Here is a 26388-nt window from a genome sequence, read left to right on the forward strand (position 1 = left end):
TACCTAGCTTTCAGAAGTTCATTCTTATCAGTTGAAGAGGAAAGAGTCTGGTCCTTACAGATAAACATCTTCATTCAGCCCAGTGGTGGGATTCAAATTTTTTTACTACCGGTTCTGTGAGCATGGCTTGGTGGGCATGGCAGAGGAAGGATACTGTAAAATCTCCATTCAGAGGTGGTATTTGCCGGTTCTCTGAACTACTCAAAATTTCCACTACCAGTTCTCCAGAACTGGTCAGAACCTGCTGAATACCACCTCTGATTCAGCCCATCCTTGAAAGCTTCTATCAGGGTTTCTTGAGACCACCCTTGAATATGGCATACCAGCTCTCTAAATTCTTGAGTGTATTCAGCCACCAACCTCCACCCCTGGTTTATAATTTCTAGCCTTGCATTCAGTAAGAGGATCTTCAAAGTGGGTGCGCAAGGTTGCCATAAACAGGTTATAGTTCATCAATTGAGGGGCATTATCATTATGTAATGTCACCATCCACTTTGCAGCAGTTCCTTCTAAAGCCCTGGTGATACATCTCACTTTAGCTGACGCAAAATCATCACCATATTCCTCCATATGGTTCCAAATTTGGGCTAGGAAGAATCCTAACTCTTTGGGATCTCCCCTGTATTTTGGTTCCAGTGGAAGAACCTTTGGAATTCGACACCTCCATGGGGCTGCTTCCCCACGGGGGTGGGGGTGGGGGCTTGGTGGCAGCTGCCATTTGAACTGGCCAGGGCTGAGTTAAGGGGATGGCTGACTGAATGTCCATTGCTTCTGACTCCCTCCTCTCTCTCTCAGCTTCTTCACGGGTCAGCAATTCATACCTTTCTTCAAGTCTGTGTTCCTCCATAACCTCATTTAAGAGATGCAAAGCTTGTGCTAGCAGAAGATCTTTTCGGTTTTCTTCCTGCCAAGCCTTCTCTCCCTGATGGTGTCTGGTAGTCATCACCCCGAAGGGGTTTCTTCCAGTACTTTCCATCTGACCATTTGGGTCAGATGGATAGTTTCTCTCCGATTATTTAATATTTTGTTTCTCTCTGATCTGCAGCCCTCCAAGCAGTTTGGCCTCTTCCTCTGCATCGAGAAGCAATGAGGTGGTGTGTCCAGCAGCCCCCAGATCTTCTTGATCGCTGGCTGAGTTAGACATTGTTTTCAGACCCCCTCGGAAGATAAAAGAAATTAATCTCCAGGTGAGCTGGTAAAACAGAGATCTTGTATAATGTCAGGTGAGGCTCCATTCAAAATCCAAGAAAGAAAACCTTAGACTCCATTGTTTTAGAGAAAAGGGCTTTCACTGAAAATTGATATGGTAGCATCAGAGGAATACAAGATCTGAGGCAATAGGCGCAAAAATCACATATAGAAAGTTATGCCAATGGCCATAATAATTCAAAATGGCCATCCAGTCTGATGTGTGCATAATGTCATGTGGGGCATCTTCAGGTGGTGCTTCAAACATCTGGCTTGCCATGGCGGTTGACCTTGGCCTGGATAGATAAGAAGTTGCAGCTGAGCAGTAAGCAAATAAGCATATTCAAGGCAGTTTTCCCAAGTTTTACAGTTCACCCTCTCAAGCCTCCAGCACTCTCCCCTCCCTCACATAGCCCAATTAATCTTCCCTCCCCCCCTCCATTTCTATGGCAGCCGGAAAGATAAGCAGAAGGAGGATCCTTGAAGGCTGACAGAAAGCTTGGAGAAATAAGTTGCTTTTTCAGCCTATGATCAATATGAGGACAGCTTCTTCATGTACCCACCTCCTCCAACAATGAGCACCTCTGTCAAGATTTGTGAGAGATGATAGAGTAGTAGAAGTAATAATTACTAATCATAACTTTTATGAAAAATCTGATGTTCTCATTAAGCTAAAGAAGGTAAGTCAATTGATCAGAAGGTAAGTCAATCAACAGAAATCAGCTATGGTAGGGTCTAGGAATCAATCCACATTTATATCAGTTTTCATTATTTCACTTGATCTTGTGTGATAAATGGATTTCTTGCATTAATTTCTCAGCCTTGACTATGGAAGATACCTCTAAAATTTTTAAGAAGCTCTTTGCTTTCATCCTTGCTACCTCCAATGGATTACAAAAACCTTGAATATTTTTAATTGCTTGAAATTATTATTTTGCATATGTTCATGTCAAGAAGACTAGTAAGAATATAATTACTGAAACTTGCTTCTATTCAGTATTTCTTCTATGATGGTTATTGAGTCATTATTTATGACAGGGCTTGGGGGACTTGTGTGGTTTTCAGAATATTGCTAAACTGAAATTCCAACTTTCAGAAATTGTGGCATCAAATTTCCCATTCCTGATTTCTCAGGTTCTCTTGGGACTCCTAACAATGTTTGATCACAATCTTTTGTACTCTTAAATTACAACTGAGAAAAGGTTGTGCAATATTAACATATATGCACACTTTGAAACCTGAAAGATAGTTTTCTCCTGCTCAGCTAACACCTGTATTGGGTTGAAAACTTCAGGCCTCATTCACACCACTGAGTGCAGCAAGAGTTTATTATAAAATAACCATGTGCTTTCCACACACTGCCTCTAGAGAACAGTGTTCAACTTTCAGAATGATATATTCTACTGAGATTGTCCCATGCAAAGGATTGGGAGAGGAGAGGAGAGGAGAGGAAGATAAAACATGAATATAGAATAATAAAATTTCCTGCAAATAAGGATTCACCACAGTGATGAATAGAACTCAAAAGACAAGTGGACTGTTTTTTCCCTGAGGAAAAAAAAAGAAGATGTTGAACTGATGAAGCTTCTTGGATGAGAAGCAAAACAATTCTTCTTCCTTAAGGAAAAAAACAGCCCAATTGTCTTTTGAAAAAGTACCTTTGAGATAACTATGACCTGGATGACTGAGACATTGGTGTACAGAACATTTCTTACAGCAAATGTCAGTGGGGATATGTATTATTTTTCAGTTGCTAGGGCTTATTACTTGTTCTGTCTCACCTTTCTTCTTTCTCAAAAGATGAAAGAGTACAAACTCACACAAACACAGGCAGGCAGGCTGGCTCGGACTTCACAGAGTTAATTCTTTGGAACTGATAACGTCCTTGGCATTCCAACATGCTCTCCTACCAAGTCCGAATTGATAACAAGTAAAAAGTTACTCACAGAGAATTACAAGGCAGACCACAAAAATCGTTCACAAAGAAAACCTGAAGTAAGATCAAACTTTGTCCCGTACAAAGTTCCAGCCGACAACACACCCACTTTTATCCCCTGTGGGGTGTGGCTCAATGACTCAGCTCACTCTCTGACCCTCCCACGCCTCCTACGTTGCTGCTCACATTTCTCCCTACGACGCTGCCTAGGATCAAGCCAACATTCTTCCTCTTGACTCCCTGTCAGGGGCTGCTCCGATATGCCTTCCTCCTGATTAATCTCAGGCTGTTCCTCTCGGTTGTCTGATGAAACCTGAGGCATTATCAGGGAGGAAGGCATTGCCAGAGAGGAAGGTCCTGGGGAGGAAGGCATTCCCAGTTCCTCCTCCTCATCTTCCAAGTCCTCTTCCTCTAACAGCACAGGCTCGCGAATCGGAGCCACAACAATTACTTATGCAAGGAAATAACTGCCTGATGTCTGAGGGCTAGAAAACCTCCAAAGTCCCTTCCAACTCTGTTATTCTGTAAGATTAAGGCTGCAGATGGGGGAAGGATGCTCACAATAGTAGCCACAGACACTGGAGACTGAAGCTATGTGTATGGTCAGCTTTCCACCTCTTAGCTACTGCAATAGAGGATGTAGGTGCACCGCCTGTGTTAAAGGAAAATCAAGAACAAGTCTGAACGGTTTGCATAATGAAACAATGGCATTTTGTCCTTTCTCTCTAGCAGTGATAAGCCACCCTAGATAAAATTCAAAACAAATGAGGCAAGTCAATGAGATTGATACAACTCATCTTCTCTGAGTTATACTCAGTGTTAATGGGACCAATTCATGGATGTTAATTTTTTTGGAGACTTACTTTTAAATTAAACATTTAATGTATCTGGTTGTTGGAATTTAATTATCCTTCCCAGATACCATGAAATCTACTTGCATTCTGTGCCAGTATTTGGACTAAATATTAAATAATATGATTCTACTTTCTTTGCAGTTTCTTTTTGTGCTGAGCAAACTTAAAAGAAGGCATCTTGAATGGCATTCAATCCACTGGATAAGGTCTTAAGATGGGGGGGAAACAATATGAATAGATTTTACTTATGGAAATCAATATATTTTTTGAAAAGGAAAAAGAAGCAGAAAATTAACATTTTATTGCAAAGTAACAACCTTCTTAAAGCTTGCTTGTGCAAAATCTTGTTTGTGCTTATGGACAGGAGGAGCCAATCCAAATATTGTTGTCAGAAATAATGCTGCAGAGAGTCCCAAATGTATTGTGTTGAAAAAAAGGGAGAACACTGATATTATGCAAAAATCAAAGATAACTTTCTGAAGGTAGGCTTCTAGTTTCCAGAAAAGCTAGCAATGAAAATCTAAGATAGTCAAATGGTTTTTAACAGTGGTGATTTTTTTCATAAGTTTGCATGTAAAAATGAAATACAAAAATAATATTTATTGGGAAAAGCAATGACTCCACCTTGCATATATCCATGGGTAGACACCCACAATACTGGTGGGATTCAAAAAAATTTTACTACCAGTTCTGTGTGCATGGCTTGGTGGGCATGGCATGGCATGGCTTGGTGGGTGTGGCAGGGGAAAGATACTGTAAAATCTCCATTTCCACCCCACTCTAGGGGAAGGATACTGCAAAATCCCATTCCCTCCCCACCCTATTATCCTGCTTTCTAGTTCCCTTCTCCTGTGCAGGGCAACCAAAGAAGACCCAGCTGATCAGCTGGGACTCTGGAGGCAGAGAATAGATGGGGTTGAGACTAGTCAGAGGTAGGATTTGCCAGTTCTCCGGACTACTCAAAATTTCCACTACAGGTTCTCCAGAACTGGACAGAACCTGCTGAATGCCACCTCTGACCCACAAGCATATTAATTAAGGGACTTAAAGTATTTAAAATTAACCAGTGAAAATATTTGGGAATATAGTATTTTTTTTCCTTTGAATGTCCCTGTAATCCCTTGTATTGGGATGGGGTCAGAGCGACTGAATATAGCTGAGTGTTTACTGACCAGGTGCCGTTCCTGGTGACTACATGGAGTTTACAACAGATAATTCCTCTTTGTGCCCAGATAGAGGAACATCTGTCACTGTCTAAGATTGAACTCTCAACCCCCTGTGTGTGAGGTGAGAGTCCACACCTCTAGGCCACCAAGCCACTCGTTTGGAAATATAGTAAATCATTCACTGAAAATATCATTTATCTAGCCACTGTGCCTTCAGTGGGATTTTTGCAGAGTTACTTAAATATATCAGGATAGATACTGTATGTAGAACTAAAGCTTCTGTAGGCACACACATATTCACAAACACACACTTGATGCTGCCTTGAGTGTGGCTCACAGAGGCCTCTAGAAGTCATAACATTGTTATATTTAATGAGACAAAAGGGGGGATATTGGAGATAAATCATACTAATTATATTTAATTTTTAGACAAACTGAAGTATATGCAACAATCCAGAATCCAATTTAGGTTTTTTTCCTGACCCTGCCTATTACTGTTTGAAGCACGCCACTGCTGGTTTGGACTGGTTTTGGCAAACTGGATGTTAAGTTTTCATCTGGTTCACCGAACTGATATTTCAACCAACCGGCTGGCCCCGGCCACCCATCCCCTCCCCTCCCAGGAGTCTCTATGTGATGCAGGTAAGTGCAGGGTCTGTGCAAAGGCTCCGGGAGGGGGAAAAACATGTCTTCTGGAACTCCAGAAACGGGCCTGTTTCTGGCTTCTGGAAGGGCTCCAGAGCCCAGGGAAGGCCATTTTCATCCTCCCAGAGGCCCAGGGGAGGCCTTCTGACCCTTGGGAGGGTGAAAAATGGCCCTCCCAGAAGTACCAGGCCTGGTTCTGGCTTCCAGTGGGCTTCCAGAGCCCAGGAGAGGCCTCCAGACCCTTGGGAAGGCAAAAAAATGGCCCTCCTAAAAGTTCCGGTAGGCCATGGCCACCATGGCCATGCCCACCCAGCAACCAGGCAGAGAACTGGTTGCTGGGATTTTTGAATCCCATCCCTGTCTCAGCACCTCATTCAAAAGCCAATAGTAAGTTTTAATCTAGAAAGTTGTAAGATAGTCCTTGATCTACAACCATTCATTTATCAGCAGCACTGAAAAAAATGACTTAAGACTGATTCACACATTTACAATCGTTGCAGCAGTTTCATGGTCATGTGATCAAAATTTGGGCAGTTGGCGACTAACATGTATTTATGACGGTTGCAGTGTCCTAGGTTCATATGAACACCATTTGCAATCTTCTCAGCTGGCTTCTTGAAGTCAATGGGGGAATCAAATAAATAATGTAGTTTCTCATAATAATAACTCTAATTGGCTTCCTTCCTTACTTAGGATGGAGCCCTGGTGGTGCAGTGGTTGGAATGCAGTATTGCAAGCTAACACTGTCCATAGCCTGGAGTTTGATCTTGATAGAGCTCGTGATTGACTCGGTCTTCCATCCTTCTGCAGTCGGTAAAAGAGGACCCAGATTGTCAGGGGCAATATGCTGACACTGTAACTGCTCAGACAGTGCTGTAAAGTTCTACGGGGCAGTATGCAAGTCTAAGTGCTAATGCTATTGCTATCTCCTTTTTCATTTTCAGGCATACAAGGCTGCACCTGTACCTAGTGAAACCTCTTCCTTCCTTCCTTCCTTCCTTCCTTCCTTCCTTCCTTCCTTCCTTCCTTCCTTCCTTCCTTCCTTCCTTCCTTCTTTCCTTTCTTTCTTTCTTTTCCTTTCTTTTCTTTTCTTTTCTTTTCTTTCTTTCTCTCTCTCTCTAGAGATGGACCTCTCACCTCACAGTCAGGAGGCTGTGAGTTCGATCCTAGGTAGAGGATATTTGGAATAGATTCTCCTGCTCAAGCAGGGGGTTAGAGTAGATGACCTCCAAGGTCCCTCCCAACTCTGTTATTGTAAAAACAGAAGTTCCTGTGCTATCACTCCTAATGATAGAGGAAAAAAATTGATGGGTAAGACATACCATGGCATTGTTGTCCTGGAAATAAAAGGAGCTTTGGAATAAACTATTCTGAAATCCTCGTATAATTTTCAGACACCTGGAGCCAAGATTAAGAATGATGGCGAGTAAGCAATTTCACATTTAAGCTCTAGGCTGGACATCAAAGCCCAGAAACTTTCATCTTCATTAGCGACGATCAAATGTGACATGTCTTTTATCAACCTACATCCTCTAATATTCACTTTATAAAAAAAGAAAGTCCATCATGCCAAACCACATAATGGGATTGGCAAGGAAAGAAAGTTAATTTATTTGACCAAAGAGACAATGGGGAGGTGAGAGGTAGGAGATGTTGCTTTCTTTCCTGCCTCTTGTTGTTAGCATCTTTTCAAGAAAGATATATTGTATGACATACAAGCTCTGAGGTGACAATGAGCATGAAACAGTGCTAGGAAAATGAAACTAACAAGACATATCTCTAATGAAAGTTACACTTCTAGAAGCCAAGCTAATAAAATTAACACCTTAGATCAGGGCTGTCAAACTCCACAGCCTCTGGATCAGATGCATCATGTGCTGGCCATGCCCCCACCTAGTTTAGCCAAAGGGAAAATTGTGCCTATACATCACATGACATCGCCGTGACAATGTGAGGTTGACACCCCTGCCTTAGATCCTCCTAAAGACATGGATCTTTGCAGTCCTTGGTGCTCACTAGTTTTGGTTATTTGCTTGCAGATGTTTCATTCCCTGACTGGGAAACATCACTGCAAGCAAACAACCAAGCTCAGAAAAACACCAGTACAGATACAGATATTCTGTCCTATGGGAAATATAGATCGATTGGCAGCTTCTCAATTTCTCAAACTAATAAACTGAAATTGCACCCAGATGCAGAGAATAAGACTTGGCTCATAAATGGCAGTCCCCTGCACATAATTTGGGCTTTGATATCTCCATTAAGAAGGGAGATATCAAATCCCACATAAGGATGGGACACCCTTTCCTATGGGCTGGAAAGTCATGGCTGTGTCATATTGGGCTAAGCTAAAGCAATAAGCTGAGTTCTGGCAACAGGATAACTGTGCAGTTTTCCTTAAAAAGTTAAGTTTTTTGAAACAAATTCCTACCTCAAAACTCACATTTTCATAATATTTATGATTCCATTTTCTAGTGGGAAAATATGCCTTTGTATAATAAACTAAGATGCAAAAAATTGTTTCCAACAGCGAACAAATCAAACTCCCCCTCTCAAGGTCATTCAGCTTGTAATCATCCATGTCAAAATTGCTTTGCATGGATTCATAGAATGCTCTATTCCTTAATCTTAAACATCCATCCATGACTTTCCATATGGGCAGACAAGGGTATCGGACAAGGGTGCATTTTGGCATCTTCATGATTTAATTTGCTCATTAATCTCTTTTAGCCAAATTGAAATATCCATCCATTCATCCCCCATAATTATAGTAGATATGTTTTAATCCTCCTCCATGTCATTGTGAGAAGATGTAATATTTCCCACACAGGAAGAGATCAGTTTGAGGAAAGCACTTACTACAATATTCTTACTGAGTACTTCCATGAAGAAAGGCTTGAAAACATTTTTTTAAACTAAGTTTTACGAAACGTTCTCAGACCCAGCAACCATCTGATTGTACAAATTTGGTCCTTGAAATATTTAGCTATTGCTCTACATGCCCCTGACAAACACAAACACATATTCTGCATAACCCAGCTGTGTTATGCTCAAGACTCAAAAACATGTTTCAGCTCTCTAGACTTTCTATTCCACAAAAGGACTTAACATATATTCATTATGTTACTCTTTATGTGGGAGGGCTTAGCCAAGCCCAATTGGACCCATATAGGTCACTTTCTGTGAGGAAGTCTTCAGTTCCAATTTCTGAAGACTGATTTCCCCACTGCATACCCAGCATAGTCTTACACTATTAAGTTGGTCCTTCCAAAGCAGAAACTTCTGCCTAGTTTTGCATTCTTTCTTATTGGTACAAACTGTTATTATTTCCAGTTAGGCGGACTCTTTAGCTCTTCTTGGACTAGGACAAGAAACTAAAATCTTTAGGTCTCTCCTTGGCAGCTACTCTTTGAATGGCCTATGAACTTGTGCTTACCACCCTAAATAGGACACTCTGGATTTGGAGCTCATTTGCTCCTACCTAAAATGTCTTTCTGAACAGTTTCTCATCCAATCCTACCAGCAAGATATCTTAATCAAATACCCGTAACTATATTTTGGAAGGTTTTTTCTTTGGTTGTCACTGAAGGAAGATGCTAGGGCTTTCATAATTAGTTGTTAATATGAATAGAACAAGCTTTCTTGGGGAACTCAATATATGGAAATAGAGTCAGCAAAATGTCCGAACTTTTTTTACATCACTGTGTCCTAGAAAAGTTAAGTGCAAATATTAATCAGTGAATACTGACTGGGTAGCAAAATACACAGAAAGCTCTGGAACCAACTCATGCCTAAATATGATTAGGTTTTATTTTTACGCATTTATCCAGAGGAAAACAATTTTGTATACCACCCTGAGACATGTATGTGCCTCTCCATAACTTTTCACTCAAAACAGGAAAGTGAGGGACTGATGAGGAGATTTGGAGTGGCCATTTATACTCATATCCTTTCTTCATTTTTATGCCTGATGTAACCTGGCTAAAGAATTGATATGAAGATCCACCTGAATTTGTATGAATTTAGGGGTATATATCTATTATAAAAAAAGGAATAAAGTTTTTTAAAATCTGGGTGAATGAAGGCAAATATACATATCCCAGGATAATGTTGCAGGATCCAATCTGAGTCAGTCACCAGGACTAAAGGTTTATTCTTCCAAGCTTTCAGGCTCATACTGGAGCCCATCATCAGGGAACCTCTCTCTCTCCAGAATATGTGCACTGGACTGTTCTACACATTGTATTTATATGGTTCCTAGTTGGGTGTGTAGCTTTTACGTAGTTGTTAATTAAGATGGAGCCTAGTAATGTTGCTGAATTACAGTTCCAGATATCTTAGCCAAAAGGATAATGATAAATAATGTTGGAAGCTGCAATGTGGCAATATCTGGAGTGACACACATCCCTGAAGTAGAGTTAATTCTGTAGTAGATGACCAGATTGAGCCTGAAGGAGGGGTCAAACATTTCATAAGTCACAAGTCTCTGTGCATCTTCAAGAGATCTAAGTCCAGCCATCCTGAATGCCTCCCAAGCATTTATCTTGACTGCCAGTTGGTCAGATTCTTGTAGAGAGCTTAAGCTTGCATTAAATCTTTACACCCATTTTAACTGCCTGAATCTCTTGATTTCCTTTGCACTTGACAAATTCCCTGAAATTGCTAAGGATCCCTGATAATTTATCAAGAATTGTTTGAAAATATCTGGAGCTCTATCGTGCATAGATAAGTTGTAGCCTAAAAACACAATGGACTTACTTTTACAGAAATTAAAATCTGAAGTAACTGGAGTCTGATGGAAGACTATTTAAATTTTGGCAGCAGAAGGATTCCCATCAGGTAGAACTGTAAGAAGGTGGGATAATTTATGTGCTTGTTTGCTCCTGTAGGGAAGTTATTCATACATAGTGTGAAACTGGGCTGTTCTACCTTGAGACATGGAGACTGCCAAGGCCAGATCTGGTGCCAAAGTCTGGACAGGCTGTCTGTACTGTGTTTGCAACATCAAACTAATGCTAATTTATTGGAACTACCAGCCATCACTGTTAGCAAGCTATTCTCTGAGGTACCAGAGTCTATAAATTGTTTCAGTTATCTTCTTTAGGATTGGAAGGGGCTCTCTCTCCTATCGAAAGTCAGTTCAGTTAAATTTAGTTTAGTTTATTACAAGCACAAATCAGATCAAAATCAGTTCAGAATTAAAACATACAATTCCCATTAGTTGGCCATGAGAATAAACAGTAATATACTGAACTATAAAAGCTATGTATGGCTGACTAATTAAAAATGAAAGGATAAAACTAAAAGAAGTAAGCAGATTTTTTGCCCAAAATTTAAAAACTGTATTTAATTACATTTATTGAGACAGAGTCAGATTGCTCAGACAGCATTTTTTTTCTTCTTCTGTTCAATCGTGTCCAATTTTCAGAGTGCCTAGACCAGGGGTGGGCAAACTTTTTGGCTCGGGGCCGCATTGACTTTTAAAATTTGACAGACGGGCCAGGTCAGCACAAGATTTTTTGGGAATCACCCCCCTTCCCCCTCTTCTTCTCCTTCCCTCCCCTTGGGCCCCCTGAGTCAGGAGTTGCTACCGCCGCGCGGCTCGCACGGCTCCAGTCCCGCGTTGCCTCGGGAAGAGAAAGGCAAAAAGGAAGAGCCGCGGCGGTGCTTTGCAACGGGAGCAGCAGCACCGGAGGCTCAGGCTCAGCGGCTCCTGGTTTTGCCTTTTCCTTCCCAAGGCAACGCAGGACTGGAGCCGCACGGAGCTGCGCCGGCGGTAGCAACTCCTGACAGCCCCAGCCGGACACCTGAGCGGAGCCCGGGCGGATGCCTGTTGCTGCTGCCGGAGCACGCGCGGGTCGCCTCCTCCAAGCAGCCCACCCGCCCGCCGGGCTTCCCTCCCGCCACGGCTCGGGGCCAAGCGAGCGCCCGCGAGTAAAAGGAAGCCGAAAGTTGCTGGGAAGTTGCTCGGGTGCTGGGAGCAGGCTTTTAAAGTGCCGCCCGAGCAAAGTTTAAGCAGCCCGCCCGCCCGCGGGCGGAACCTTCCCGCTCCTCGTCGGAAGACGCTCCAGCCTGCAAACTTTGCCTTTGCAAAGTTTAAGCCTGGAAGCCCCGGAAACCCGAGCAACTTCCCAGCAACTTTCGGCTTCCTTTAACTCGCAGGCGGTCACGCCTGGCGGAGGGGAAGCCCGGAGCCTCCTCCAAGCAGCTCGCCCACCCGCCCGCCGGGCTTCCCATCCCGCCGCGCGGCTTGGGGCCAGGCGCGAGCGCCCGTGAGGAAAAAGGAAGCCGCAAGTTGCTGGGAAGTTGCTCAGGTTTCCGGGGCTTCCAGGCTTAAACTTTGCACAGGCAAAGTTTGCAGGAGGAGCGTCTTCCCGACGAGGGGCGGGAAGGGTTCCGCCCGGCGGGCGGGCGGGCTGCTTGGAGGAGGCGACCGGCGGCGCTCCAGGTTTCCCCTCTGCCGCGTGGCTCGGGGCCAGGCGCGAGACGCCACGAGGAAAAAGGAAGCCGAAAGTTGCTGGGAAGTTGCTCGGGTGCTGGGAGCAGGCTTTTAAAGTGCCGCCTGAGCAAAGTTTAAGCAGCCCGCCCGCCCACCGGGCGGAACCCTTCCCGCTCCTCAGCGGAAGACGCTCCAGCCTGCAAACTTTGCCTTTGCAAAGTTTAAGCCTGGAAGCCCCGGAAAAAAAGGGGATCGGCGGGGACTCACCTTCGGAGAGGTCGCACTCGAAGGTGATTTCGAACTCCCAGCCGAGGCCTTTGCAAAGTTCTTTTCTTTCCTACCCGAGAGCGCTCTGCACTGTTTTGCAGCTTTGGGGGCCACGCGGCACAGCGATTTTTTTCAGGGGCGGGCCGGATTGGACAGACCAACGGGCCGGATGTGGCCCACGGGCTGTAGTTTGCCCACCCCTGGCCTAGACAATTCCCTAAAGTTTTCTGCACAAGATTTTTTTTTCCAGGAATTGGGTTTGCCATTGCCTCTTTCCTAGGGCTGAGAGACAGTGGCTGGACCAAGTGTCAATGGAGATTCTCAATCATCCAGGTCATGATTGTCCCAAAGATGCTTCTTCCAAATGGCAATTGGATGTTCTTGGGTTCTTTTCTTTGAAAATGTTTCTCTTCTTATCCAAGAATCTTTTTCAGTTCGGAAAGTCCAGTTGCCTTTTGGAAAGGCACCTTTGGAATGACTGTATCAAGGTCATACAGCTGGCTTTGTGCCCAAGATAGGACTAGAACTCACAATCACCTAGTTTCTAGCCTGATATTTTAACTACCACACCAAAATGGCTCTCCAACATCAATAAGTACAGTAAATAAAATGAACCTGACCAAGCAGGATGCTTGTTTCCAGCATAAAACAGCATGATGGGAACAATACAATTCAATACACACCAACATCTCAATTCCTCCTGGCCACAAAGGCAATGAATGCCAGGGCTTTCATTTGGCAAAAATGCCATGTAACATACCATCACTGTATCTCTCAATAATGGAGGAAAGAAACATACCCTTTGGGAATTATTTCCCTATTTCTTACTCCTCAGACATTTATTTGCCCCTTATTCTTCCTTGCTAAAATGTGAGTAATGTTTTTGCCTCCTTTTTTTATTAAAATTCAATGCAGCTGTCAGTAGGAACACTAGCCCTGCCAAGGAACACTGTCTACACTGTCCTTCAGGACAATTCTTGGCCAACCTATAAAAGAGATACATTACAAATGCTCACAATGCCCTTAGACAGCACAGGTTTGTTTTCCACTGTAGGATGAAAAATGTCGATAAAGTAGGATGTTGTCATGGGAAATAAGAGATATTGAAAAGTTTCTCTCTTTGATCTGGGTCATTTACTCTCTAGAGCAGAACAAAAATACTTCCTTGAGACCCTTCTAGGATTGTCTGAAGCTGATTTGACAAAATTCTTTTTCCTAAAGACCCAAGTGAAGGATTGGATTTCACTAATAAGATTCACTGCCAAAGTCATTCGTTTGAGGAACACATGAAACACACGAAACCAAAATAGAACACTTGAGCCCATTGATATGTTTATTTCATTTCTAGACAGCTACCCTTCAGGTTGGAAAATATAGCTTCTCCTTTTTTTCCTGCTTTATGCTTTTTCCCCAAAGTGTCCTCAGGTTATTTTGAGAATCAGTGACTGACCTATGGCAAAATTGGTTGGAAGGCATGGATGATTTTGGGACCATTGCCTTTCTTCTAGAGGTAATTTTTTGAAAAGAAGAAGAAAAATCTCATTTGTCACAGTTATGTAAATTTTCTTAAATTCTTGTTGAAAGTAAGCCAAACAGTTCTAATTATAGGATGAAAAATAAATCATATCCATGTTCAATTCAATGTATCCTACCTCCAAGTAAGCATATACATAAGGGTAAATACTTCACCATGAACAAGACTTTCAAAAATTAAGTTTTTCTGAACTAAACTATGGCTTTAGTACAAAACCAAGAGAAAGCAAAAGAGTCAGAAAAAAATAAGAAAATGAATATGTTGCTCCTATAGGATATCCATTGCTTCTCTACAATTTTCCCCCCTCATCCTTAGAACAATTATGCACTAATCCTTTAATATATTTGCTGGGGAAAATGTTTGATTAAATAATATGGGAGTTGCTGCTGGGAAAATATGCAGAACTAGTGCACTAAAATTCACTAAAAAAAACCTCACAGCATTAAAAATTAAGGGATTCAGCTGCTGGATAACTTGCAGTCACGCAGAGCAATTTTAGCAGAGTATTTTCTACTTGTGGTACAAGAAATGTCATCACAACAGTCAACATTTTCTGTTAGAAATTGTAATTGCTTTGTCAACTCTAAGTCCTATGACAAGTAACTGATTGACATGTCAAAATGGCAACATCTCCTGGAACAGCAACCTCAGGAAGAGGAAAAGAAATGGCTACTTCTCTTCTAATTTCTTCATTCATTCCTGATTGCTTGCAAGGAAGATAGATAATTGGTCAGGGCTTGTTCCTGAACAGTACTGAATTTCTATAATACTTAATTCTTGCAACAAGATTCAAAAAAGATAGTATATATAATAGCAGTATTATTTCTGCACAAGTGCAGCCAAACATTTGCACAACCTCTAATCTCTTCCCAGAGGAAACTCCAGTCTAGTACTTAAGGTAGATTGTGTAGAGTACTAGTAAATTGCATAGATAATTGTGGATAAATCCAAGCAATCAGTCCATGTAAACTAACAATCTGCTAACAAATAGTATCCAAACTTTTAAAAAAATACCATAAAAACAGCTGAAAAACAAGTGTTGCAGTGACTTAAACCAGACATTCTGAAATAAAATTGCAATCACACAAGCACTTACCAAAGATGAATTATTGCTTGATGCACTTTTGATCGGAAGGTCAGATACTCGTGCCATGGTGGCACAGTGGTTAGAATGCAGTACTGCAGGCTACTTCTGCTGATTGTTGGCTGCCAGCAGTTCAGCAGTTTGAGTCTCACCAACTCAACGTTAACTCATCCTTCCATCCTTCCAAGATCAGTAAAATGTGGACCCAGATTGTTGGGGGCAATATATCTGTAAACCGATTAAAGAGAGCTGTAAAGCACTGTAAAGCAGTATATAAGTCTAAATGCTATTGCTACCCTCACAATGAATAATTTCACAGAGTCAGTGCAAATAGAAATTCTGATCCCAGTTGTGATTGTAAGTGGAGGAATACGTACATTTACACAGATCTTTAGGCCACCTGAGTCTTCATTAGGCTAGCTCTATTAGGCAGCTTTCATTAATTTTGGAATATGTGTGCCTTAAGAAGGATACAAATTTTGTAGTTTTTTAATATAAAACTATAGTCAAGATAATGGATGTCTGACATTTTGAAGGCTTATTATTCCCTTTACAAGTAGTGCCTCAAGGTACACTGGTACCTTCTAGAACTCCAACCAGCAGGGTAAGAATCTATAGTAGTTGAAAATTCTTGTCCAACACATTAGATGGGAGAAGATTAGTCTGCTAAAGCTCATTGTACAATCCTATATATGTTTACTCAAAAATCTACCTTACTGATTTCAAGAGGGTCCATTCCAAGTTATACAAGTACTGGCTGAAAAGTCCAGGGTTCTTCTGAACAGTACTTTTGTATTTTTTTTCTTTCTGAGGACCATCCAAATCTTATGAAAGAATTTTACATTTTGCTTTTTTGTCAGATCATTTTCAACCCTACAAAAAAGTTTTGCATGCAAAAAAGTTTTGCTTTGTACCACTACTATGTCCAAATTGCAATGTCACTCACTCTAATATTGACTAGGGATGCATCAAAAATTGGCCATGTTCCTGTCACTGGCCATGAAATCGCAGAAGTAAGCTAGGCTGTACATTGGCAGCTTTTAAAAAATCCTCTTCTTCTAAGTTTACTTTGTATAAGGGGGACTCTGCTCCTCATTTTAAACTGTCAATGAGCACATAGGCAATGGAAATGACCTATTTTTTCATACACTTAATACACTTGTTAACCACAGCTTAATGGTGGGGGAGCGGGTGCTTGATGATTCCTATGATTTTAAAAAGAATTCAGGATAAATAATTTTGTTAAATTGTTTAATGGTGATGTTATTAAACCTGGAATAATGTTATTGATTCTAACAAACCTAGAATAATGTTATTGATTCTAACAAAGATGCATAATGCAAAGCTTTAAAGCAGAGGTGGTATTCAGCAGGTTCTGACCAGTTCTGGAGAACCGGTAGCAGAAATGTTGAGTACTTCAGAGAACCAGAAAATACCACCTCTGACTGGAGATTTTACAGTATCCTTCTCCTGCCACACCCACCAACCCATGTCCACAGAACCGGTAGTGAAAAAATTTGAATCTCACCACTGCTTTGTAGATGTTTTGAAAATAAATAGAACTCCAGTGTTGGTAAAGAATTGGCAGTGGTTTGTCTGCACAAAGCTATGGAGTGCATTTAAATCCCCCACCCACCCACCCCCCACCCCCGGTTACAAGAGAATGGATTCCTCCCAATCAGGAACCTTTGGACCTGCCACAAAATTCAAGAGATTTTGTCCCAGGTTCAGTCTCTGCCAAATAGGGCAAGAACATTCATTGCCTTAATCTCTGGCAACATGCATAGAATATTGGGTGAAAAAGTTTGATGCCATGTTGGCCATTTTTCTCTGTTTCTAAATTCATTAGAATTTCAAGACTTCTGTTAGTTATAGCTAATTTAAGTTTCATTAGTTGCCATATATTCAGCATGACTAAGTTGGATCCAACCCAATAGCAATTTAGAATTTGGCAGATAAAAGCTTCTTTGAACAATGTTGTAACTGTCATTGAAAACACCTGATTGGTGCGCAGTCCACCAGATGTTTAAATTGGATATGGTAATTTAGCCACTTTTAGAGTTCTACCTAAGGACCTGAAATAAATGGATATTATTGTTCAATCCCAGGTTAAACAGCAACACCAGCCTATTATTATAATTATATACACAACAATGTGAAATCACAGCTAGCAGCTCTTTTACCTAGTGTTGTTGACTTCTTTGGAGATTTTATTCAAAGAGAATTTTTGTTTTAAGTGATATTTATTGGCATATCTAAGTAGATAAGATTTGCTAGAAAGTGGTATTTTAAAATGATATTGCTATATCCTAACAAATGACAAGTTCATATCACTTACATGAGGCTCTGCTTTTACTACCAACATAGGTGCAGCAGCTAGTAAATGCTACCGCTAGAAAGAATATTAAACTAGAAATAGGTGATTGGAATACCAAAGTTTTTTTTTTTAAGGGTAGAGTTTGAAATGGTAGGATTATTTTGTTAAGATATTTAAATTTAGTAGTTAGAGCAGTGGGGTTCTGTGGTGAGCCAGAACACACAGATGTGTGTTTGGTTAGTACCATAGTGCTGGCTTCTGCGTGAGGCAATCTGCACTGTGATTGGTTGCTGGGGAGGGGGAGGGGGAGTTTCTATTTTTCCCGCCTTTTTCTTCTGTGTGCCTTGTGAGCTCCATAATTTACCTCATGATGTTCCAGCTATGTTGATTTACCTGTTTGACTAACTATCTAGTTTGCTGCATATATATTTGTGAAATACATTTATTTATATAAAACTACAAGTTTCTGTCATCATCTCTATTTGGACTGTGCAATTCCCTTTTGATTGTGCAAATGCAACACAGCCAGGATTAGGTTAAAAGACCTTCTCCTTATACAATGTAAATGAAGATTTAGACCTGTGCAGTCCTCGACTTATAGCCATTCATTTAGTGACCATTCGAAGTTACAAAGCCACTGAAAAAAGTGACTTAAGACCATTTTTAAAAAATATTTACAACTGTTGCAGCATTTTTATAGTCACCTGATCAAAATTCAAATGGTTGGCAACTGATTCATAGTTATGACAATTATAGCCTCCCAGGGTTGTGTGATCCCCTTTTGCAACTTTCTGACAAGCAAAGTCAATGGGGAAGCCGGATTCACTTCTCAACCATGTTACTAAATTTACAAGGGGAGTGATTCATTTACCAACTGTAGCAAGGAAGGTCATAAAATTGGGCTAAATTCACTTAACAAGTGTCTCATTTAGCAACAGAAATTTGGGTCTCAACTTCAGTCGTAGGTCAAGGACTGTATATTAGGCAACATCCATTTTCAATAACAGAAATGGAAGATGGATAAATGTCTCCTAATCAAATGGTAAAAGGGAAAGCAAAAAAAATATTCCAAAAATATCATAGGAGAAAAATTCTGAGTGCTTCCAAAACCAACTATTACAGTAACCAGGGTCAGAGTGAAGATGAAAACCTTGAACGATTTATGCTTCCTGAATCCACATTTTTGATTTCCAAACAAGAAAGGAGAAAGGAAAATATCATTAACAGAGGAAAACCACTCCAACAATATAAAATACATTTTTAAAGGCGTGGTTGTGACTATTCAAAAATAATAATGGAAGGGACATTATAGAGTCAAATAAGTTTGAAGGAAGATGGAAACACTGTACTGAGACACTTTACAAATGGAATTATAGAGTGATAGAAACCTGTTTAGGAAATTACACCATTAAAATGAAAGACGAGAGGCAATCAATTATCAAATATAAAAACACCAGACACAAATGAAGGCTGAAGAGGCAATTAAAGTGTTAACAGTTCTTTGTCAGGAATTATGACCCAAGCTACTGTATGTGGAAAAAATATTGAAGAAAGGGGCTAGAGGAAAAAAATTTCTGCAAATTATCAAGCTAATTCCTTAGTCAAGCAAAATTTTGCTTAGACTCTACAAAGAAACATAGAGGCATACATTATCAGAGGAATGCCAAATTAAATCACAGTTTGCAGAAAAGACAACAGAAGAGGAAATCTGATGCATAAGGAATAGAACAAGAGAATAAAAGGAGAATTTGGCTACACCAACATTTTTGGCTGCATCATGTCAACTTGTTAAAATAGTAAGGCAAATATTCTGCTAAGGATCTTTTCTGGAAGAACAAGGAAGAATTGAGTTTAGGGAAGAAGGGTGTTTACGAATAGGACCTGGAGCAAGAGAAGGATTTTACTGAATTACTAACTAGGGCATACAAAACCTTTGCTAGACCAATACTTGAAAACAGCTCAGCTGTCTGGAATCCACACTGTATATCAGACATTGATACAATTGAGCATGTCCAGAAATATTTCACAAGAAGAGTACTACACTCCTCTGTTCGCAAAACCACCAGGCTTGAGATTCTAGGCTTAAACAACCTTGAACTACACTGGCTAAGATTGGACTTAAGCATAGTACATAAAATCATATGTTACAATGTCTTAAAAGTTAATGAATATTTCAGCTTTAACCACAACAACACAAGAACACACAACAGATATAAACTAAATGTAAACCACTCCAAACTTGATTGCAGGAAGTATGATTTCAGCAACAGAGTGGTCAATGTCTGGAACCCACTACCTGATTCTGTTGTCACCTGCTCAAACCTCCACTCCTTTACCCTCAAACTAACCTCTATCGACCTCACCCCATTCCTAAGAGGTCTGTAAGGGGCGTGCATAAGCGCACAATCGTGCCTACTGTCCTTGTCCCATGGTCCCCAATTATTAGTTCCTGTGTCATGTATTTAAACTTATGTTTATTCTTATTTCTATTATATTGTAAGCATTTGACAAAATAAATAAATTAAAAAAGAAGCAAAAATACCCTTATCAAAGAATTGTCAAATCAACTAATAGTAAACAACAGCCCAATCAAGAAACCACCAAGACAACTCACACCAAAACTGACAGGGAAAGCTAGAATACAAAAGGAGAACAAACCCCACTCCCTACTAGTACTGATGATGATACCTAGTTGGTTCATGAAATGTCTGCAAGAAAAGACCCAAGCTCAGAGAGCACCAATGGTCCCACAGAACTAGAAGATGAGAGATACCCCACTAGCCAAAGGTTGACTGATAGACAACCCATCATGTTTCTCTATTTTTTTCTTTTCAAGCTATATGAGCACTGTCACTTCTAAATCCAGCAAATCCAATATATTCATTAAGTGATAGACTGCTTCTTCCTTGACTTGAGTTGTTTCCAATGTATTTAAATGTAGATTAAGAAAGGAAGAGAAAAAATATTCTACTCATTATAGAATTATACAAGTATATTCCACTCTTCCCCAAGGATTGTAGTTTTCCCTCATATGAAAAAGGCTTTAATCTCCTAAATATTTTCACTATTGTTTCTACAGCAAAAACACCCATCCATTTATTTGCTAAGTTCACTCAAAAGCTTTTGATGGATGTTCTCAAGATCTATCCAATTAATGTGCGGAAGAGCTGGAGATGTTAACATAATGAATTTCAGAATAACCTCTTAAAACTATGCTGCCTATGATTTGACTTAAGCATAGTATATAAAATTATCTGCCATAATCTGCCCGTCAATGACTTTTCAACTTTAACCGCAACAATACTAAAGCACACAACAGATGTAAAGTAAATGTAACCCACTTCCAACTTGATTGCAGAAAGTATGACTTCAGCAACTGAGTGGTTAATGCCTGGAACACACTACCTGACTCTGTTGTTACATCCCCAAACCCCCACTCCTATTGACCTCACCCCATTCCTAAGATGTATGTAAGAGGCATAAGCACACAATCATGCCTACCATCCAATGGTGGGTTTCAAAGTGGTTTACCACTGGTTCAGTAGGTGTGGCTTGGTGGGCACGCTTTGTGCATGCGCACACACTTTGCATGCATGCACAGGCCGAATGTGTGCTTTGTGCACGCACAGAGGCTTTCCTGCTCACCTGTACTCCTGCACTCTCTTGTGTCTTCAATGTGGGGCAATCTGCTGTGCCGCACAAAATAGCTGTGCTTCAAAACCAGGAAATAAAGGCTCCCAGTATGGCAGCCCATGTGGATGGATGGGCCCAACAGCAGATCAAAGAGAACCAGCTTAGTCTCAGACGATCTTTGGAGCTACCGGCTCGGCAGAACTGGACTGAACTGGTAGCATCCCCCCTCTGCTACTGTTCCTGTCCTGTTGTTCCCAATTATTGATACCTATTTCCTGTATTTATACTTATGTTTACTCTTATCTCTATTATCTTGTAAGCTATTGACAAATCAAATGAAAGAAAAGAAAAGAAAAAATAAAAAGAAACCTATTGCCCTCATATTTGTTTAACCAGTATGTTTTTTTCCCCATCTGTCTAATCTAGAATGGCAATTTGGATAAAAAGACAACTGAACAAAAAATAATGCTGCAGGTTATACCACTTTGCAAGATGAAAGTAAAGAAGATGGCCTCAAAGTGAAATAGAAATGTGGTAATGTTAATTTGAAGCAGCCTGCTTAGCGAATTCTCATTAAGGTAATGGGAAGGAACAGAAGGTGGCAGATAGCTTTGTTTTCTTGTTTTCAAGAATAAAGTAATGAACAGCATGCTAGAAAATAAAGATAACATTAATCCTTCAGAGAAAGCTGATAGCAGATTTACATAAGCCTATACAGGACATTTATGTGACAACAAACTATAGCAGTGATTTTTTGTGTATGGCTATGAAAGCTCGACATGAGCATGAGAGAATATCTCTTCAAAATATGAAATTGGAGATGGTTGCTGAGAGTTATTGCAAGAAGCACTGATCAGTGAATTTTGGAAAAATGTATGATTGCTTTTTTTTTTTTTTTTTTTGCTTAAGGGGTTGAAGCAAAAAGTTCATGCATTTGGGGCAAGCAACATGAGCAGAAAACATATGAGAAAAATTGTTGATCCTGGGAAAGGTTGGCATAAGTTGAAAAAGAGAAAAAATCGAAAAATAACAGAATATAACAGAGTTGGATGGTCTTCTATTCCAAATCCCTGCTCAAGCAGCAAATGGTTGTCCGATCTCCTCTTAGAAACCTCCAGTGTTCGAGCGCCCACAACTTCTGGAGCAGGTTGTTCCACTGATTAATTGTTCTAACTGTCAGAAATTTCTCCTTTGTTCTAGGTTGGTTCTGTCCTTTATTGGTTTCCATCTATTGCTTCTTGTTCTGCCTTTAGGTGCTATGGAGAACAGGTTGACCCCCTCTTTGTGGCAGCCCCTTAGATAGAAGATGGATGAGATCAGGGGTACTACTGAAATTTTTCCAGTTTTTCTCCTTAAAAATTCAGTTTGTCTTTGCTTCTCAATGTCAATTCATTTCTTCCTATATTTTTTTTGTCCTGATCCAAGAGATAATTTTGCTACTGTCATGGAAGAATCAGAAAGATTAAGTACTGTCTCATGAAGCAACATCAGTGTTTTCTAAACCATGTACAAGCAGAATTAATTGTGAACATGCACAGACATGCTGATAACAGCGTCTCCAAAGATGGCTCGTATTAATTGAATATGATTTATAATTATCTCATAGACTTCAACAAGATGACATGACTATTAGAGCTCGTTGATTCACTTACCATCTTTGTGTTTTGAAGGGCATTAAATATTTTACAGCATGTTTTATCTTTGTATTAATTTAGAGTGCAGTTCATTATCAACAACTGAACTGATAGGAAATGGATGGAAAAATTGGGAGATATTGTGAGGTAAGCTATTAAAAGTCAAGGTTCCCCTTGCACATATGTGCTAGTTGTTTCCAGATCTGGGCGGGGGGGGGGGGGCAGTGCTTATCTCTGTTACAAAGTGCTGTCTGAAAACATCTCCTCATGTAACCGGCATGACTAAATGCCAAAGGTGCACAGAACACTGTTACCTTCCCACCAAAGTGATCCCTATTTTTCTACTTGCATTTTTACATGCTTTTGAACTACTAGATTGGCAGAAGCTGGAATAAGTAACAGGAGCTCACTCTGTTATGCAGTGCTAGGAATTCGAACCACCGAACTGCCAACCTTTCAGATCAACAAGCTCAGCATCTTAGCCATTGAGCCACTGTGTCCCTTGTGTTATTACAAGGGACTTAATTAATTTATTAATTAAGCTTAATTAATGAAGCTGTTCTATACTGTCTACTACTTTAGGCCCAGCCTCCAAATTCAGATCCAACTGAGAATGAAGATACTTAGCCTTAATGTAAAATGATTGTAAGAACCCAAGGGAACAAATGTAATCTTAGCATATTTATTATAATTAAGGGCAGATATTGCTTATCTATAGGAGACTTATTTAATGGAACAGGATACATCACTATTAAAAAAAATGAGTGGGACAGGTCTATCTCACAAATATTTCAACAAAAACTAAAGGTGTGGCTGTTTTGGTTTGAAAATAATTCCCAATTGTCCTTTAATAAACACATGATTTAAACTTTGTAATATGCTTCCTATTATCACCCTAGCTATGCTGGCTGGGGAATTCTGGGAGTTGAAGTCCAGACATCTTAAAAGGGCCAAAGCTGAGAAATACTGCTTTAAAATTACCATACTTTATAGAGAGCTTTCCAGCACAAACAAAAATGGACATTATTGAAGAATTGAGCCTTTTGATGGGTGAAAACTATATTTCACTCAAAGGTAATAGTGAAACAATAAACCAACTGTTTGGACTATGACTTATGTCACCTTCTCCTGCCCAGTGACCTACAGATGTATTCAAACAGCAACATTCTATGTTGTTAAATAAGTGATTATTTTACAACAATTAATAAGAATGGCCTAGATAGGTCTGTGATACTCATTCAGATTAAATGCTAATGCAAAAATGCTGTTTTAGTAGAATATTGCCTTAACTTTATTCTAGCAGTTTTTCAGATGGCATCAAGATCTTCAGATAACACCATTGTATAAACCTATGAAAGTGTTTACTTTAAATCAGACTTCTAGTTTATATTTTCCAGTCTACAATATTATTAAATTCTAAAATACTCTCCTAGTTTTAAATTAGCTGGTTTTCTTCCAGAATACAAATTATATCCTGTTTATCCCTCTCATATTTTTTAACCTTGTACACAGCAGCAAAGAGGCATTAACTTGTCAATGATATTTTCCCTCTCAATGTATTCACATATTCATCCTATCTTTGCCAATAGACATTTTAATGGATTATTAAAATAGTACCCAAAGTGCCAAGATTCATTTTATGCCTATACAAGTCATCATCATATTGAGGTTCTTCCTGCAAAAGATTTACCAATTTTCAAGTATTTTGTTAGATCACCTAACCGTCTTTTTCCACTCACAAAAAAATAGTTATCATGGTTATACAGTATATTTCCAAAAAATAATCTTTTTCCATACTTTTTAATACAGTTGACTGATGCAATTAAAAAGATAGTAATTGCATTGCACAATGTACTTAGACATTTGTAAAATCACATAGGAGTGTGTGTGTGTGAGAGAGAGAGTGTGTTGCATTTGCAAGTTACATGAACTCAGTCTATTTGGCTATTTTATGATTCATTGTATTATGTAACCCCAGAAAATGTATTCACTTAATAACTACATAAAGCTTGTTGGATAAATACTCTCTTTGATTGCTAACTATTGGTCATGGAATACTGTTGCATGACATTGAATCACTGGAAAATCTTGTCCAGAAATAGAATTCCACTTAGTGTGCTTCTGTTTTCTATTATTCCCCACAAGACCAGTCCTGCAAGGTACTGTTTGTAGGACTGGGAGAAAGTGACTCTCCCACGAAATGTGTTTTTGAAGCCTAAAAATGGAATTGAACATGGATCTCCCCACAGCCAGTCCACAGCATCAACTATTACACTGTCCCTGTTTTGTAGGCAGGCAGTATCTTAATCACTGAGGGTTATCAATTGGCCTTTTGGAAAAGGTGAAGGGTGCAATCATCTTTCTTTCAAATAATAAATGGAATAGGTTTCTAACCAGACAAGAAGAGAATCAAAGTAGACTTATTTTTAAGCCTGGTTTCAATGAAGAGAAAAATCCATGACTAGAATCTACACTCTATAAAAGTTGCTGCTTTCACTTTCAAAAAATGGCAACACTTCAGTAGTTTTTATTGTGAAGTGTACTTGTTTGACCTTACAACAAGCTCTGTGATTTTGCATAACTCTAATGCAACCAGCAGGGACTTGGAAAAACACAGAAGTTGCATAACTACTGTCATAACTAAAATCTGGACATGGAGATAGTGATCCAGTTTATAAGTATTGAGGTGAAGGCTTCAGGACCACAGAGAGCACTAAGTCAGTTGTTGCTTGGACAGTTTACATTAGATATTAATAATAATCTTTTTAGGCTAAGTAAATGGCATGTTAAAACAGAGACTTTTATTAAAATTAAAGCAATTTCCTTAGTATTTTTTTTTGTCTGTCCCCTTCCTATCTTACTACTTTGAGGTTAGCTTTGGAAGTTCTACCAAGGTTTGAAGGCACAGACTTGTGAGTCTGGAGCTTGTGCTCCTTTTAATAGCCACTCCTTTTAATAGCCACTGCCTAGAAACTCTGTCATCTTAATTTCTATCACAAATATTTGTCCTTTTCATGTGGATTCTGGCTTCTCTAAGCACACTGGAGAATACTCCATGAGGTCTTTTTTTTTTTTTTTCGAGTCAAGGAATCTGAGGTCCACTTCTTAAAGTCAGAAGGCTGTGGCATCTTTGGGGAATGGATAACTGATCTGAATGTGAGATGCTTCAATCTCTCCAGCCTGGACCAAGACATAGACATCTGCTAAAGGGAATCTCTGAAATTTTATGATGACTTATTCAAACTACATACATGTTTAGAAAGCATTCCATTTGGTGCAATGTAAAATTAGTATCTGTGATTTGTCATTTAAGTCAACTTCCTAGTATGGGCAAAAGAAAAGCCAGAATTTATAATTCATCTTAGAGATTTCATTTATGATAGATATCACTCATTCCTCCTAAGTCAGACATGAGCATCATTTTAAAAATGTTTTAAAATGTATCCTAAATTTGCAGATTGTACTAATAGCACATTCCAGATAGAGATGACTATCTCATGAAACTGCAAGTACTTTTGAAGTGACCATGAAATACTCTTTTTTCACACATTGCAAAATAAGTAAATAAGTGTTCCAACTTCATTATTTTGGGGACAGAAAATTGTGGAGTGAATGCATGATTACTTTTTCTTTAATGAGTCTGCTCTTGATTATAAGGAATGAAAAGTGTCTTGGCTACACAGATTGTGTG

General features: G+C 39.8%; 1 long non-coding RNA gene across 1 annotated transcript; it reads left to right on the forward strand.

The window, feature by feature from the left end:
• Positions 1-3129: 3129 nt before the first annotated feature.
• Positions 3130-26388, forward strand: LOC148130024 (uncharacterized). The gene is made up of 3 exons (XR_015750343.1): positions 3130-4460; positions 21490-22844; positions 25785-26388. It is a non-coding gene; the product is annotated as an uncharacterized LOC148130024 (long non-coding RNA).

Source organism: Notechis scutatus, chromosome 7 (genome assembly GCF_049901735.1).
Source record: "Notechis scutatus isolate UNSWTSFEM ecotype Mainland chromosome 7, rNotScu1.2, whole genome shotgun sequence".
NCBI lineage: Eukaryota > Metazoa > Chordata > Lepidosauria > Squamata > Elapidae > Notechis > Notechis scutatus.